This window comes from Giraffa tippelskirchi, chromosome 5 (assembly GCF_054371585.1).
Source record: "Giraffa tippelskirchi isolate mGirTip1 chromosome 5, T2T-mGirTip1v1.2.pri, whole genome shotgun sequence".
In the NCBI taxonomy this organism is placed as follows: domain Eukaryota; kingdom Metazoa; phylum Chordata; class Mammalia; order Artiodactyla; family Giraffidae; genus Giraffa; species Giraffa tippelskirchi.
Genome location: NC_137279.1, coordinates 27,262,938 through 27,280,207, shown reverse-complemented (window position 1 = coordinate 27,280,207; position 17,270 = coordinate 27,262,938). Strand labels below are relative to the sequence as shown.

Sequence of the window (17,270 nt, the reverse complement as noted above, 5' to 3'; positions counted from 1 at the left end):
GCCAAAACAAAGCAGATGTTTATTTTACGTGGTCTTTCTATGAGGGGGTTTTAACAACCAAACAGAGGTATGTGGAGGAGACAGACAGACCTCCGAGGGCCGATGAATCCTGCAGATCCAAACCCTCCCTGTTCCCAGGCCTTTATCAGACTGGCCCTGGTTCTGGACATTAGGACACAGTTTGAGAAAGTTTATCCTGCCCATATCTGGACATTTTCTTTTTTAGCTACAGCAATGTTGCCTCCATAGGAGTGGTTCCCAAACCTTCTGCCAAGAGCCCTTTGGGAACACAGTTGAGCCGTCCAACCCCGTCCCTACCCTCTCCTCTCCACTTTCCACCAGTGATTCCCACTGGAAGCATTTTAGCCAGAGCTGCCATCTCTAGCCCCCTGTCTCCGCCTGCTTCTGATTTTTAGGAAATCACCTGTCACACTCAATTCTTTTTCCAACAGTTACATTTTGGAATCGTAGCAACACCCGTGAATATTTCCTAAGCACTTACCAAGTGCCTGGTGGCTCAGCTGGTAAAGAATCTGCCTGCAATGGAGGAGACCCCGGTTCAATTCTTGGGTGGGGAAGATCCCCTGGAGAAGGGATAGGCTACCACTCCACTATTCTTGGGCTTCCCTGGTGGCTCAGATGGTAAAGAATCCATTCGCAATATGGGAGACCTGGGTTCACTCCCTGAGTTTGGAAGATCCCTGGAGGTGGGCATGGCAACCCACTCCAGTACTCTCGCACGCACGCACGCACACACACACACACATACACACACACACACACACACACACACCAAGTGCCAGGCACTGTGCTGGCTGCTCTCCATGCATTTATTACTATTATGAGTAATCTCATGTTGGGCTTCCCTGGTGGCTCAGTGGTAAAGAATCAACCTCAATGCAGGAGACATGGGTTCGATCCCTGGGTCGGGAAGATCCCCTGGAGAAGGAAGTGGCAACCCACTCCAGTATTCTTGCCTGAAAAATCCCATGGACAGAGGAGCCTGGCAGGCTACAGTCCATGGAGTCGCAAGAGTCAGACATGTCTTAGTGACTAAACAACAACAACAAATTAATTTCATGTAATATTTTATTTATAAAATTTAGAATATTTGACATTAATATTGATAATTTATCATTGTTATTTAATATAACTACATTTTAATTTATTATTTACTATCCTGCTTTTTTCCCCCAAACTCTAATGAGAAAGTATCTAGAATAATCCCCATTTCACAGATGAAGAAACTGAAGTTCAGAGAAGTTAAGGTACCTACTCCAAGACACACAGCGAATGGCACAGTAATGATTTAGACTGGTTATGTCTGACTCCAGAGCTAGCATGCCCCACCACCCATGGTCTCTCAGTCCCCACACTCCAACAGAGAGCCCCGTCCCTATACCCCCTCCACCGGATGCCCTGCCTAGGCCGACCTCAGCCTCTGCGGTCAGGAGGTAGAATTTCTTGTTTTCCTTCCTCTCATTTTTCCTCCATAAGAACCAACTTCCCCTGTGTGAGTCACTTAGTCCCCTGCAACCCTGATCTCATCTGGACAGACTGTAAATAATTGACACCAATGTTTAATCATAAAACTGGAATAGAGGTTAAAACAGGGCAGCCTGCAGGAGAGGGGAAGGAGAAAAACAGCCTGGGGAAGGGGGCTTGCTTTGGGGGCCTTGACACCTTTTGCACGTTGGGAGACAAAACAAGAACTACCCCTGGCCTAGAGCTTAGTACCTTCACAACATAGCTCATGCTTTCCAACGTCTTCTCCCTGTGAGGGCTGGGCTGCCTCCCCCACTCTACAGAGAGGTCAAGGCATAATCAGTGCAAGGGTCGGAGTGAAAGCCGTCTCTTTCTAGAGGTGATCAGAACAGACAGAATTAACCTCACAGGGTCGAGGAGTGAATGTCTCATTCATGTTAAGTGTACTATGCTGGGTATACAGTAAGTGTCAAGCCATGGTGCAGAGAGGGAAGGATGACATTTGGATTTCCCCAGCCTGTTACTAGCCCACATTCACTGCCACCCACTCCCCCAGGCTTTTTATTTCTTTTTGGCTGTGCTGGGTCTTCATGGCTGAGCAGGCTTTCTCTAGTTGTTGTGAACGGGGGCTACTCTTTGTTGCAGTGCGTGCAGGCTTCTCATTGGAGTGGCTTCTCTTATTGTGGAGCACGGGCTCTAGGGTACATGGGCTTCAGTAGGCGTGGCGTGTGGGCTCAATAGTTGAGGCTCCAGGGCTCTAGAACACAGGCTCCATAGTTGTGGCGCACGGGCTTTGTTGCTTGGCGGCATGTGGGATCTTCCCGGATCAGGGATCGAACCTGTGTCTCCTACATTTGGCAGGCGGATTCTTTACCACTGAGCCACCAGGGAAGCCCCTCCCCCGCCCCAGGTTTTAAAGTCTCCTAGGAACTGAAAAAGACTCATCTGCTTCCTCTGTAGCCAACAGGTAATCCTACAGAGGCCCAGTCATCTACTGTAGAGGCCTTCTCATCTACAGGTAAGCCCAGATGAAACTGCTGAGATGCAAAACGATTTCTCTGGGGCCTCAGAGTGTGTAGCTCAGCTGTCTTTCTTCTCTGCACTCTGATCTGTCAGTGCCAATCAGGACCCAGCTCAGGGCGGGGAAAGGGGCCGGCCTTTTCAGGGGTGTGCCAGACTCAGATGGCTGAGGTAAGATGTCACCATGTCACAGCTCACCTCTAAGCATAGGTCACCTCCTGAGAGCAGGTGACAACTCACCAGCCTGATACTCAGTAGGATGGTTTTGTTTTGCCTACTCGTGGTTCCCAATATCCACTCTTCCCTTCCTCCACGGTTAAGAAAACTCCTGATGCTCAGTTTCCCATGGTTTCCCAGAGTAAAGATGGCGTTATCCGGCTTCTTGGCAGCTAGCTGTGCCATATGACCAAGGTCTGGCCAGTGGGTTATAAACATCAGTGCCTCTGTGGCTCCTGCTGCTGGAATCGGAGCCCGTTTCCCTATCCAGACGGGCAGCAGCACCTTGGAGATGAGGCCCCGAGCCAGTGTCAGCTGTTACTGAGGACCAGGGGAAGCATGCACCTGTAATGGCTGTGATTGATGAACCCCCCCGGGGTGACATGGGGCTTCCCTGGTGGCTCAGGTGGTAAAAGAATCTTTCTGCCATGAGGCAGACCTGGGTTGGGAAGATTCCCCTGGAGAAGGGAATGGCTACCCACTCCAGTATCTTTGCCTAGAGAATTCTATGGGCAGGGGAACCTGGCAGGCTAGAGACCATGGGGTCTCAAAGAGTTGGGCATGACTGAGCCACTTACATGTTTCTATGGGGCTTCTCAGAGGCCTTTCCAGAGATTAAATCAGTGATGAAAAATGTACCTGCGTTTCAGATACGCTCATGAGAGCATAGACGCCCAAGGATAAGGGTAAGGAGGCTGCAGTAACACCCAGCAGTGGGCTCCCAGGGCAAGGTGAGATGCTGGGCACCAGTGACTGTTCATCACCTGACTGTCAACACAGTCTGAAAAGCTGATAAACACCTTTGTGCCCAACCCCATACCCCTCAACAATGAGAAAGGCTATTCATTTCCTGTTGCTGCTATAATAAATTACCATAAATGTAGTAACTTAAAAGCAACACAAATTCATTCTCTTACAGTTCTGGAGGTCAGAAGTCTAAAATCAAGGTGTCAGCAGGGTTTTATTGCTTCTGGAGGGTTCAGGAGAGAATCTGTCCCTTGCCTGCTCAGCTTCTAGAGCCTGCTGGCATTCCTTGGCTCCTGGTCCTTCCTCCCATCTTCCAATCTCTGCTGCTGTTGTCTCATCTCCTTCTCACTCTTCCCACTCACAAGGATTCTTGTGACTACATCATGTCCATCTGGATAAGCTGAATATGCAGAGGCCCTATAACCATGTAAAGTAACATATTCACTGGCTCTGGAATTAGGAAGTGGACATCCTTAGGATCATTGTCCACTCACATTTTCATTATTCAGCATACCATAATAGCACCTAGGCACTCTCCTATACAATTTCAGGTGTTCACTGGCCTTTCACCAATGCTCTGCCAGAAAAAGCATCCTTAGTCAGGTATCAGGAGCACCTGGATATAGACAAGGTGTGTCATTAAAAATGGGGGGAGGGTTTTACAAGAAGGACTTTTGATTCACAAGCTTGCATCTTTCCATCATGATAAAAACAGCTAACATGTATTGAATGTTTACTGACCCTGGATTATCTCATTTAATCTTCCTAAATGCACTGCCATCACCCCTGCATTACAGATGCCCAGAGAGGTTACGTGATTTGCCCAAAGCCTCACGTTAATAAGTAGCGGAGCGAGGCTGTGAACCAGACAGTCTGAGTCCAGAGTCCCCCTAAAATCCTTCCTCTCACCTGCTCTCAAGCCATGCTCTAAAGAGTGATTTTTTAAACGTCTACATGCTGCTTCCACGAATATGGCAGTCCTTTGTCCAACATCAGAATCAGAGATTTGCTGATGATGGAGAGTTGGAATGAGCGTGTCCAGGATGACTCTGACAAAGATGCAAGTCAGTGTCTTACGTAACCTGCTTAGAAGCTAACGGTCCGGGCTGACTGCTGACCCTGCGCCCCTCCCCACCTTGCTCAGCCCCTGGGACCCAGGGCTCATGGGGCTGCTTGAAGCTACGTCTCATGTGCAAGGACTCTGTCCCTCTCTGACCTGCCACAGCACCGTGTTAGGGGTTGTGACCCAACATCCACACTCAGTCTCTTTCTTGGGCCCGGGGAACTGAGCTGGACACTGTCACATACCATCTTTGTAACCCAAATCACCAGCATGCTCCATGGCTGCTTTCTCATTCTTCACTGTAAGAGGAGGGAAGGGGGCCGAGCATGGTGACCAGTCAGAGTCGGGCTCTGGGGTTTCAGGGACTTCCCAGGTGGTCCAGTGGTTAAGACTCTGAGTTCCCAATGCAGGGGGGCCAAGTTCGATCCCTGGTCAGGGAACTAGATCCCACATGCAACTAAGACTGAAAATTAATCCCGGGTGCCTCAACTAAGAGGCACCAAATTAAACACAAAACAAAACTGGGTTTCAGAGATTCTGGCTCTGACCAGATCCAAACCTGGATCATCCACCCAGCAGCCTCACAGCGGGTGATCCAGTCATGTCCCCTGTCCCCTTAGGCCAGAGGCTATGTCATGTTGTCTCTGCCTCACAAGGGGCCTGGACGCCACAGGGGTTTATTAAGTATCTGCCAGGTCTAGCCCTTTGACCACTCTGTAGGGTGTTTAGATCTGAGGATCAGCTAAGGAATTGTGACTCCATGCATTCTGGCACAGAACGTTATCCCTGAAGCAAAGGTAGGCAGAGCAGGTGAGGGTGATCGAGACTGCTGTCTGAGAGGCACAGGCACACGCTGCTGTATTTAAAATGGATAATCCACAAGGACCTTCTGTAGAGCACAGGGAACGCTGCTCAATGTGATGTGGCAGCCTGGATGGGAGGGGAGTTTGGAGAACAGATACACATAGATGTGTGGTTAAGTCCCTTTGTTGTTCATCTGAAACTATCACAGCATCGTTAATTGGCTATACCCCAGTAGAACACAAAGTGTTTTTTTTTTTCTAAAAAAACAAAACAAAAGATTGCTCCCTGAGTTGCGAGTTACTTCTAGGCTGAACAATAACAATGACCATCCAGTCACAGAGACATTACTTTGCCGACAAAGGTCCGTCTAGTCAAAGCTATGGTTTTTCCAGTAGTCACGTATGGATGTGCGAGTTGGGACTATAAAGAAAGCTGAGCACTGAAGAATTGATGCTTTTGATCTGTGGTGCTGGGGAAGACTGTTGAGAATCCCTTGAACTGCAAGGAGATCAAACCAGTCAATCCTAAAAGAAATCAGTACTCAATGTTCATTGGAAGGACTGATGCTGAAGCTAAAGCTCCAATACTTTGGCCACTGGATATGAAGAACTGACTCATTGTAAAAGACCCTGATGCTGGGAAAGATTGAAGGCAGGAGGAGAAGGGGACAACAGAGGATGAGATGGTTGAATGGCATTACCGACTCAATGAACATGAGTTTGAGCAAGTTCTGGGAGTTGGTGATGGACAGGGAAGCCTGGTGTACTGTAGTCCGTGGGGTCGCAAAGAGTCGGACACGATTGAGCGACTGAACTGAACTGATGCAGTCACAAGAGTAACCACCACCACCAATAATTATAATGATGATAAAATGGCTGAGTGGCTCTGAAGATGGTGCTGCCCAGTGAGGGTGGGCCCTGAGGGGCAGGAGCAAGGCCTGTGGTCCCCCTCCAGTCACTGATTCTGCAAACACTAACTGCACACCCACAACACACCGGGCAGTAGTCCAGGTGTGTGGGGACATGGCAACAGGCATATCAGAGAAACCAGCCAGTGAAAGCCATCGCACAGGGATGCCCTGTCTTTATAAAAGTCCAATATCAAATAGGAAAATCCCAAACAGGTAACATGAGTGGTGCCTACTGTTATTCCAGAAGTCTCTACAGGGACCCTTCGAATAGTGATCCAGAGCCTGTTGCATTGGTCACTCCGGAAGAGGGTCACTGGAGGTCTGGAGGAAGGACCACACTGGGCTGGGGGAGCCAGGCTGCCCAGGAACACCTGGAGGGGTGCATAATGCTGAGTGCCCAACCCCCTTCTCCTGGCTCTAAGACTAGGTGTGGCCAGGTCTGGCCAATCAGATCTTCCTATTTGCCAATGGGTGGGGCCTCAACCCAGCTAGGACCAATGAGACTCAGATCTCCACTGTTCAGGAACTACTGGCTGGGGGAGTCCTGTCCTCACCTAAGGGGCCCTCCCCTGTCGGGTATGCTGGAAGGACAAGGTGTAGCTTCCTTGTTGGTAGCCATCTGGTCCTCCTAGGGGAGAGGTTGCTCAAGGAGGCGGCCAGCATGGAAGAAAGGAGACCTGTGACGCAGAGTGAGCAAGACTTGAACCCATGAATCCCTTCTTCATCCAAGACCGAGTACCACCCACTCCTCTTCTTCCTCCTTTTCTGCTTCCAGGGCTGCCCTTTCAGGGTGAGCCCTCACACCTTCCTACCAACGTTTCTGCTACATGAACCAACGCATACCCTTTTTGCCTGATAAAAAAAATTTTTTTAAATAAATAACAACTAAAAAATAAAACTAGCCAGTTGCCCCCAACCTTCCCTTTTCCCCAGGTAAGCTGGTGCTGACAGAGCCACCTACCCTTTGGACATCCCCCACCCATGTCGCCCTCAGACAGCAGTGTCAGGCCATAAGTGGGAGTTTTGGAGCTTGAGGGGAGAGACAAGGTCTGATTCCAGGGTTACTGGGTCTGTTTCCTTGGCTGGAATGTTTTGACGATGCTTGTCAGAGTCAGTCACTAAGAGAGGCCTTTGACTGTGGGTGTGACCAAGGAAAGACACCATCACAGGGGTGAAAAGTTGACAAATCTGTCCCTGGGACACAGCTGTAGAACATGCTACCTGCTAGATACTGTCATAAATCACTGGGCTGGGAATGGCTCTAGGTAGTCAGCCGGAAATAGAGGGCAAGAAAACCAAGCTTGCCCTGAAAATGTCACTGCCAAGGTTATAAGGTCCAATTTGCAAATGGATACACACACGGGAGAAAAGGAAGGACGAAGGGAATGCACTGGAAGGACATGTGGGGACAGGGAATAGGCCGACATGCCCGAGGGGACACCAGCTGTGCCCTGTGGGCCAGGCGCTGTGACGGGCACTGAGATAGCCATCACCAGCAAGACGAGGCAAAAGAGAAGAAAAACTAGGAGAGCTGACACATTGGGGAGGGAGACAGGAAGGAACAAAGAGGCATTAATAATCCAAAGGGAGAGAAAAGTGAGCAAAAATGATGTGCACACCATGAAAGCACAGGAAGAGGAAGACGAGAGAGGAGAGGCAGGAGAAATGAAGATCGGGTCCCCAGCAAGGCAGGCCAGTGGCCGGGAGACTGCTGGGGGCTGAGGGGCAGACGGGGGGCTGAGAGGTGGGGGGAAAGTTCTTTGGAAGGAAAGGTAGATCTGGTGCTGGGCCTCATGTTCCCACTAGGCAGCTGCTGCCTCTCTGGTCAAACGGCCAGGCCTCTGCTGTCCCGGCAACTGTTGCAGCGGCCGGCCCAGGGCATGGTTTGTGTGCATAGACACGGTCACAGAGAGCCCCAGAGCAGGGTTGCTGGGACCCATGCCTGCCACCCTCCATTCATCGCACTGGTTGCCTGTGCACAAAGGGGGACAAAAAGCAAGCTGGGTCCTGGGGTGGGGGTGGCCATGTTCCAGGAGGGCCCATCACCTCCTACTTGGCCCAGGCTGACCTCACACCTCACCTGAGAACTGGCCACAGAGGCTTCCTGCACAGCCTCCCTGCCGCCCAGCCTGCCCTCTCTCCAATGCTCTCCGGGGCTGGTTCCCAAAGGCAAATATGATCACATCACTGGCTGTCAAGAGCCTTCCATGGCCCCCCATGGGCCTTAGGACAAAGCCCTGCTCACAACTCCCTGGCACCTGCCTGCTGCTCCCCTGCGGGGCCTGGGTGGTGTCCAGGCACACTTTCACTGCATACCCGTCTCCCCGCCTCCTGCCCGACTCCATGACCCGATCTCTGCAGATAACGTTACTGAGGCTGGGAGAGGCTCTGTGACCTCTGCGGTCTCCCACACTGGCAAAGCCACCATCTTCCCCATCAGTGCTGGAAACCCCGCTCAGTCAGGACTGGGGCTCTCCCTCATGCAGGCCGGAGTTCTGCCCACTCCTCTTCTTCCTCCTTTTCTGGAGTGCTGCCACTCCAGAGTGAGCCCTCACGCTTGCCTGTGCCCACCTGGCTTCCTGTCCCAGCCCTGCCTTCCAGTCCAATTCCTGGAACTGGCTGCTGCCATTTTGAGCTCCAGGAAACAGCCTTTTTCATTCTGTTTCTTGCCTGCTCAGAAGCTTCAGGGGCTCCCCAGTGCCAAAGAGTCTAAGCTGAATCCCTTGGCTCGGAGTTCAGGCTTCCCTCCACCTGAGGGATCTGGGAAAACAGGTATGGAGGATGCCCAGGGAGTCTTCCTAATGCAGCCCCTCCTCACTAAGGTTCCCACCTCTCTCACTAGCCAGTTGTTGTGCTCAGTTGCTCAGTCATGTCCGACTCTGTGACCCCATGGACTGTAGCACACCAGACTCCTCTGTACTCCACTATCTCCCGGAGTTTACTCAAATTCATGTCCATTGAGTCAGTGATGCCATCCAACCAACTCATTCTCTGCTGCCCCCTCTCTTTTTGCCTTCCATCTTTCCCAGCATCAGGGTCTTTTCCAATGAGTCAGCTCTTCACATCAGGTGGCCAAAGTATTGGAGCATCAGCTTCAGCAACAGTTCTTTCAATGAATATTCAGGGTTAATTTCATTTAGGATTGACTGGTTTGACCTCCTTACTGTCCAAGGGACTCTCAAGAGTCTTCTCCAGCACCACACTTCAAAAGCATCAATTCTTTAGTGCTCAGCCTTCTTTATGGTCCAGCTCTCACATCCAGGCTTTTCTCACAACTCAGTTGGTAAAGAATCTGCCTGCAATGCAGGAGACCCTGGTTCGATTCCTGGGTCAGGAAGATCTGCTGGAGAAGGGACAGGCTACCCACTCCAGTATTCTTGTGCTTTCCTTGTGGCTCAGCTGGTAAAGAATCCAACTGTAATTCAGGAGACCTGGGTTCAATCCCTGCGTTGGGAAGATCCCCTAGACAAGGGAAAGGCTACCCACTCCAGTATTCGGGCCTGGAAAGTTTCATGGACTGTATAGTTAATGGGGTTGCAAAGAGTTGGACATGACTGAGCAACTTTCACTTCACTTCTCACATCTACATACGACTACTGGGAAGACCATAGCTTTGACTACATGGACCTTTGTCAGCAAAGTGATGTCTCTGCTTTTTAATACACTGTCTAGGTTTGTCATCACTTTCCTTCCAAGGAGTTGGCCGGGCAGGGGGTCAAATCCTTTGGGGATGGGGGTGGGGAGAGGGCTGGCTGACGGAGACCACAGCTGGATTCCAGGTGTGGGTGTCCTCACTGCTGCCAGAGCTGACCTCCGAGGTCTATGGAGTCCTCACTTGGTGTCCTGCATGGGCAGTGATCACACTTTCCACTTGGGGGCTCCTTGAAGGACAAGAGTTTGGTGATGGGAGGAGGACCCCTGGGGGGAACACTCCATACCTGAGACTGCATTAAAACCTGACCTCCCCAAAGTTGTGAGGCTCCTCAGTGGGTGTTGGAAAATGACAGCAAGCCCTGCCCTCAATTCAGCCAGTGAAGGGATTAAACCAGTACTTCCTAGACCTTGGGAGTTCACAGACCAGTAAAATCCCTCCTGCTCTTTCAAGAAGACTGCCATTGGGTTGCAACCTTTCTCTTCCACCTCGTAAGGGCACTGAAACCAAACAAATCTGAACAGAAAAAATCCTCCCCTTTGCTACGGCCATCCTTCAAAAGCAGAGAGGGACTTTCCTGGTGATCCAGTGGTAAAGAATCCACGCTCCCGATACTGGAGGCACGGGTATGAACCCCGGTTGGGGAGCTAAGACCTTGCATGCCACATGGCACAGTCAAAAAAAAAAAAGTAGGAGACAATCTTGGAGTATAGGACACACTCAAAAATAATTCTGATTTCAGGGAAATTTAATACACTGTTGTTGTTGTTCAGTCACTAAATTTGTGTCCAACTCTTTGTGACCCCATGGACTATGGCATGCCAGGCTCCTCTGTCCTTCACTATCTCCCAGAGCTTGCTCAAATTCACGTCCATTGAGTTGGTGATGCCATCCAACCATCTCATCCCCTGCCGCCCCCTTCTCCTTTTGTCTTCAGTCTTTCCCAGCATTAGGGTCTTTTCCAATGAGTTGGCTCTTTGCATCAGGTGGCCAAAGCCATTGAAGCTTCAGCTTCAGCTTCAGCGTCAGTCCTTCCAATAAATATTCAGGGTTGATTTCCTTTAGGACTGACTAGTTTGATCTCTTTGTCAGAACTTTTCACTATGACCCATTCATCTTGGGTGGCCCTGCATAGCATGGCTCATAGCTTCATTGAGTTATGCAAGCCTCTTTGCCATGACAAGGCTGTGATCCATGGAGGGGACATTGTCCTTAGCTTTCCAGTTTTGCTAAACTACATCCCCTTTGTCAGCCACTGTAACCAACCTCACATACCGACATGTCCAAGAAAAAAAATCAGGAACATAAGCTGTCACTGTGCATTACAGTGAAATTAAATTCCTAGTAAATGAAGCAGAGACTGATAAAAGGATTTTTCTATTTACAAAAAGTCCTGAGCCTCAGTTTTCCCATCTGTGAAATAAGAGGTTGGATGGGACTAGATTATCTCAACGTGTCATCCTGTGCTGAAATCCTGGACTCCATGAGTTAGTCCCAGTTAGAGAGCTTGCCTGCATTACAACGTGCAGTTTTCAGAGTGCTCTTTGGAGAAAAGAAAGACTATCACAGTTTATAGAGGTATAAGGCTTTAGGAATTCCCGTTGAGCTATTTCAAATCCTAAAAGATGGGTTAAAACACTGTGAAAGTGTTGCACTAAATATGCCAGCAAATTTGGAAAAGTCAGCAGTGGCCACAGGACTGGAAAAGGTCAGTTTTCATTCCAATCCCAAAGAAAGGCAATGCCAAAGAATGCTCAAACTACTGCACAATTGCACTCATCTCACACACTAGCAAAGTAATGCTCAAAATTCTCCAAGCCAGGCTTCAACAATACATGAACCATGAACTTCCAGATGTTCAAGTTGGTTTTAGAAAAGACAGGAACCAGAGATCAAATTGCCAACATCCGTTGGATCATTGAAAAAGCAAGAGAGTTTCAGAAAAACATCTACTTCTGCTTTATTGACTACGCCAAAGCCTTTGACTGTGTGGATCACAACAAACTGTGGAAAATTCTTCAAGAGATGGGAATACCAGACCACCTGACCTGCCTTCTGAGAAATCTGTATGGAGGTCAAGAAGCAACAGTTAGAACTGGACATGGAACAACAGACTGGTTCCAAATCAGGAAAGGAGTACGTCAAGGCTGCATATTGTTACCTTGCTTATTTAACTTATATGCAGAGTACATCATGAGAAATGCTGGACTGGATGAAGCACAAGCTAGAATCAAGATTGCTGGGAGAAATATCAATAACCTCAGATATGCAGATGACACCACACTTATGGCAGAAAGTGAAGAGGAACTAAAGAGCCTCTTGATGAAAGTGAAAGAGGAGAGTGAAAAAGTTGGCTTAAAACTCAACATTCAGAAAACTAAGATCATGGCCTCTGGTCCCATCACTTCATGGAAAGTAGATGGGGAAACAATGGAAATAGTGACAGACTTTAGTTTTTTGGGCTCCAAAATCACTGCAAATGGTGACTGCAGCCATGAAATTAAAAAACGCTTGCTCCTTGGAAGAAAAGCCATGACCAACTTAGACAGCATATTAAAAAGCAGAGACATTACTTTGCCAACAAAGGTCCATCTAGTCAAAGCTATGGTTTTTCCAGTAGTCATGTATGGATGTGAGAGTTGGACTATAAAGAAAGCTGAGCACCGAAGAATTGATGCTTTTGAACTGTGGTGTTGGAGAAGACTCTTGAGAGTCCCTTGGACTCCAAGGAGATCCAACCAGTCCATCCTAAAGGAGATCAGTCCTGGGTGTTCATTGGAAGGACTGATGCTGAAGCTGAAACTCCAATACTTTGGCCAACTGATGTGAAGAACTGACTCATTGGAAAAGACCCTGATGCTGGGAAAGATTGAAGGCGGGAGGAGAAGGGGACGACAGAGGATGAGATGGTTGGATGGTATCACTGACTTAATGGACATGAGTTTGAGTAAACCTGGGAGTTGGTGATGGACAGGGAGGCCTGGCGTTCTACAGTCCATGGGGTCGCAAAGAGCTGGACATGAATGAGCGACTGAACTGACTGACTGACTAAGGCTTTTGGTTACTTCCCCACCTCTCCCCTGGCTGGGTGTGACCTCGGTGGGTGAGAACAGAATACATTTAGCAAAACAAACAAATGCCCTCTTCTGTGCCCATCTCAGTGACCCTGGGTTCTAAGCATTTCCCTAGCGTCCCTTCTGGGGTGAGATCATTTACATGAAATCTGTGTACTGTGTATGCACAGAATACTGCCTGGGCAGTTGTGCAGCAAACTGGTAACAGTGGTTCTCTTTGGGGTGCAGGGCTGGGGTGAGAGGAAGGGGCTGTGCACGTCTGATTTTCTATGCCTCTACATTAGGGTTTCCCCGCTCAGCACCATCGACATGTTGGATCCAATAATTCTTTGCCCAATTGCCCAATAATTCTTTGCTGTGATGCTATCTTGTGCATCGTAGGCTATTTAGCAGCATCTCTGGTCTCCACCCACTAGATACCGGGAGCATCTTTTTAAAAAAATATTTATTTATTTACTTGGCTGCACCAGGTCGTAGTTGTGGCACGAGGGATTTTTAATTGCAGCATGCAGGCTTTTAAGTTGCAACACATGGTGCGGGATCTAGTTCCTTGACCAGGGATCGAACCCCGACCCCCTGCTTTGAGAGCCTTAACTGCTGGACCGCCAAGGAAGTCCTGCAAAAAGCACCTGATCCCAGCTGAGACACTGCCAAATGTTCCTTGGATTAGGGGTTGGGGGGAGGGTGGCAGAACACCCTTGGCTGAGAACCACTGCTCTAGACTATTGATGTAAAATACTTTAAAATGAAGCACACATTAATATTTATTAAGATTATTAAGAAAAAAAGATTATTAAGGATATCTGTATTCAACACTGAATATAGAATGAATATCTGTATTCATTCAAGTGTTGTTAGTCTACTTGCCCAAGGTGCTCAAGTAAACCTACTTCCTGCCTCTTCCGATGCAGCCTGAGTGACTGTATCACCTCCTGCCGGGTCTCCCTGTTGCCACCCTGACTCCAGCAAGTCTTCTCCACACAGCAGCCAAATGAGCTTCTGGAAGTGTCCTTCAGCCATGTCACTCTCCTGCCTGCCTTCCTACTGTCTTCGGGAATGAAACCCAAGCTTCCCCCAGGCCTTCCGGGTGCTCTACCACCTGGACCCTGGCTCCCTCTGTCTTCGGGTCTTGGCCACTCACCGTGTGGTCCATGGACTGGCAGTCTCAGAGGACCTGGAGTTGGTTAGAGAAGCTGAACCTCAGGTCCGCCTGGGCCCGCTGGAGCAGCACCTGCATGTCCACAGCTGATGCAGGGCGCATCTCAAGCCTGTGAAGAGCTTCTCCAGTCTGCCCCTCGACCCCACCCCATGTTCCAACCACCCTGTCCCTCAACCCTGGCTCCTTCTCATCTGTCACTTAAACATCGCTATCATACTGAAGTGTTCACAGTCGAATGTTTGCAAGTAGTTGCCCTACGTGATCCTGCATTTTAGCTTCCTGCTGGTTTGGGAAATAGCTATGATGGCAACCTGAATTCATCTTGTTTGTTTAGGTTATGTCTTGCCTGACTTTTCCCCCACCCCAACCATATCCCACACCCTAGGATACACTCCATGAGGGCAGACACAGGACAGAGAGCACCAGGCACATAGAAGATGCTCTGTAAATATTTTTGGAATTAATAATAGCCACAAGTATTGTGTCCCTACTATATGGCATTAACTTTTCTTCACATGGATTATCTGGTTTATTTCTCATGAAACCTATGAGGTGAAATAGGTATTACTTATGATAATCCCTGTCTTGCAGACAAGGAAACAGAGGCACATGACACATGGTCTCATGGGTGGTAACAGGCAAAGTAAGGGTTCCACCTGGGAAATCTGACCCCGTGACTATACCCACTACCACTGCACCATCCTGCCCTCTTATTCATAAGTCAAACCACATTTTACATGCATGACAGGTGCTTGACATGGAGAAGAATTTCCTTATGAGTGCTTCTATAAATAAAGAATTCTGCTTTTGGGGAATCCTAATCCCTTCATGTGCTTTTTGGGTAAATGACATCTTTGTATTCGGAATCCATGTAAGCAAGTTCTGTCTGTCCATATGTTCCCAAAGACTGCTGCTATAAAACATTTTACTTCCAGACATGAGTCCAGAAACAAGCCCAACACAGAAGACCCAGTGGCCACCCAAGCTAAGGAATGGTTGCTATTTCCATGCCCTCTGTCGTCTGGCACTCCTTTACCCCTCACCACCAGCTGGTAAGTAACCGATGTTCATCCCTGGAGATCTAGTGCTTTTCTCAGGCCCTTTGTGCCTGGCCTCTCCCTCACTCTAAGAAGCATCAACCATGTTCCTTCTCACTTGGAGCTGGACCAGGTATCCCAGCATCACTGGGGGATGCTTATGACCTTGTTCGACCTCCCTGAAAGTCAAGGCCATGTATGCCCAGCATTGCATGGTCAGCACAATCACTTGAATATCCTAAAGACAGTGCCAGGCTGCTTTTAGGAGTTATCTTCCTTAATTTAGTCCTCAGGACAAGCTTTTACATAGGTATCATGGGGTCTCACTTTTGCTAAGAACCTGAAGTTCAGAGAGGTGAAGTAATTAGCCCAAGGTCACACAGCCAGTTGGTGAGATCTCCAGAACTCGAACAGTTCAACCCAGAATGGGGCTGGTAAATCGATAATCCCTTTGGCTCATGGTTGTTGAGTCTGTACTGTGTGCCAGGCACTGTGCTAAGACCTTGACAGCCTGATCTCACAGCAGCCCCAGGACGTGGGTGCCACAACTGTGCCCATTTAATAGATGAGGAAACTGAGGCTCTGAGAGGCAGACTGGCTTCTCCTCAGGCCAAGAAGAGCACAGAGGTTAGAATTCAGAAGAGATGCACTGCGCTGTGTGGCTCCTCTGCTCTCAGTTTAGTGAGGTCACACATTTTTCAATATAAACCAGTCCTCTCAGAGTCTCATGCAGGCATCGGGATGTTCCGGTTTGATGGTCTGCCTTTTATTTTGTTTTCAACCCAAAGGAAACAGAACAGCTTGAGAAACCCACACTGTGGTTTCCAAGATGCAGGCAAAAAAAAAAAAAAAATCCACAAAGTCAATGAACAAAAGGGTTGTCTGTTCACCTTGAGCTCAGTCCTGTCCAGCACCTGCTGCCACCCCATCCCCCAATCTGAGAGCCAGTGTCAGTGAGGTGAGAAGCCTGCCACCGTCCATTTAGACATGACGGTGACTGTCAGCCCTGAATCTCTTCCAGTGGAGTAAACATGATGGTTAGGACCCATGGGACGAGGCTGGGAACAAGGCTTTGAGTATTTAAAATGAGAGAATCCACGAGAGGGTTCAACCACAGAACCTCAGATTCCCTGCACGTGGCTCAAAAGGCTTTTGACTCCTCATGTTGCCACAGGCCGCCCTGGAGAGAGACGTGCGTGCTCTCACAGTGGTAGTAAATAAAGCTGACTGGGCTGATGGGCTGACCACGTGCAGGGTGCCATTCTGGGTGACACACACATACTGACTCATTTCATCCTCACAGCAGCCTTTTAAGGTCAGGATTAGCACTCCCATTCTAGAGATGAGGAAATTGAGGTGGTTAAGCAGCTTGCCCAGCATTCCACAGCTGCTCGAGCCATGATGTGAACCCCCTTTCAGAATCAGTACACACAGCCTTCCTGAAGGAGGACACATCTCTTGTTTAAGCAGCAATGGATTCTCATTCCAGGATGGGGGACGGGGGATGCTTCTGCACCGATCCGAAGTCTGATGGCAGACTGACTTGACTTCTCTAAGCCTCAGTTTTGGCTCTGTAAAATGGGCATACAAATAGCACCTATACCCACAGGTTATTATAAGCATTAAGTTAGGTAATAATAGCTGTAACAGTCAACATTTACTATGCTTCCCCTGCTCAAGGCACCGTGAAGCATTGCCATCTTCATTCCACAGATGAGGAGCAGAGAGAGTTAAGTCACTTGCACAAAGACATAGCTAACAGTGGAGATGTGGGACCCAAGCCAGGCTGCCTCTGAGCTGAGGCACCTTAGAAACATCCTAAGAGCATCCTCTTACAAAATTCAACGAGTACGCAAAACAGTATAACACAACAGCTCCTCAACACACAGCCAAAGTCATGATTTTTCTGGCAGGCAGGGAGACGGAACCCAGAGAGGCCCTGTCTAGTTCTGCCTGATGTCCAGCACCAGGCAGATGTCCGCAGCTCTGTGCAGGAGTCCTGCCCTCTTGCCCCCACACAGCAGACCCTGTGATGCCTGGCACACAGCCAGGATCAGCCTGGCGACTGAGGGTGCTTTGTGCATGGCTTAGAGCCGGTCTTGC

The 17,270-nt window shown here is 49.1% G+C and overlaps 1 protein-coding gene across 2 annotated transcripts in view; it reads right to left on the bottom strand.

The window, feature by feature from the left end:
* The window catches only part of TMEM51 (transmembrane protein 51), a 58,596-nt gene that overhangs the window by 17,103 nt on the left and 24,223 nt on the right, over positions 1-17,270 (bottom strand). Inside the window, exon 2 of one of the 2 annotated variants that reach the window (XM_081492184.1) lies at positions 3,639-3,885. The exons of the other annotated variant lie outside the window; for it this stretch is intronic. The gene's annotated coding sequence lies outside the window, so the exon portion shown is untranslated. The remainder of the gene's footprint in view (positions 1-3,638; positions 3,886-17,270) is intronic. 2 annotated transcript variants of the gene reach the window in all.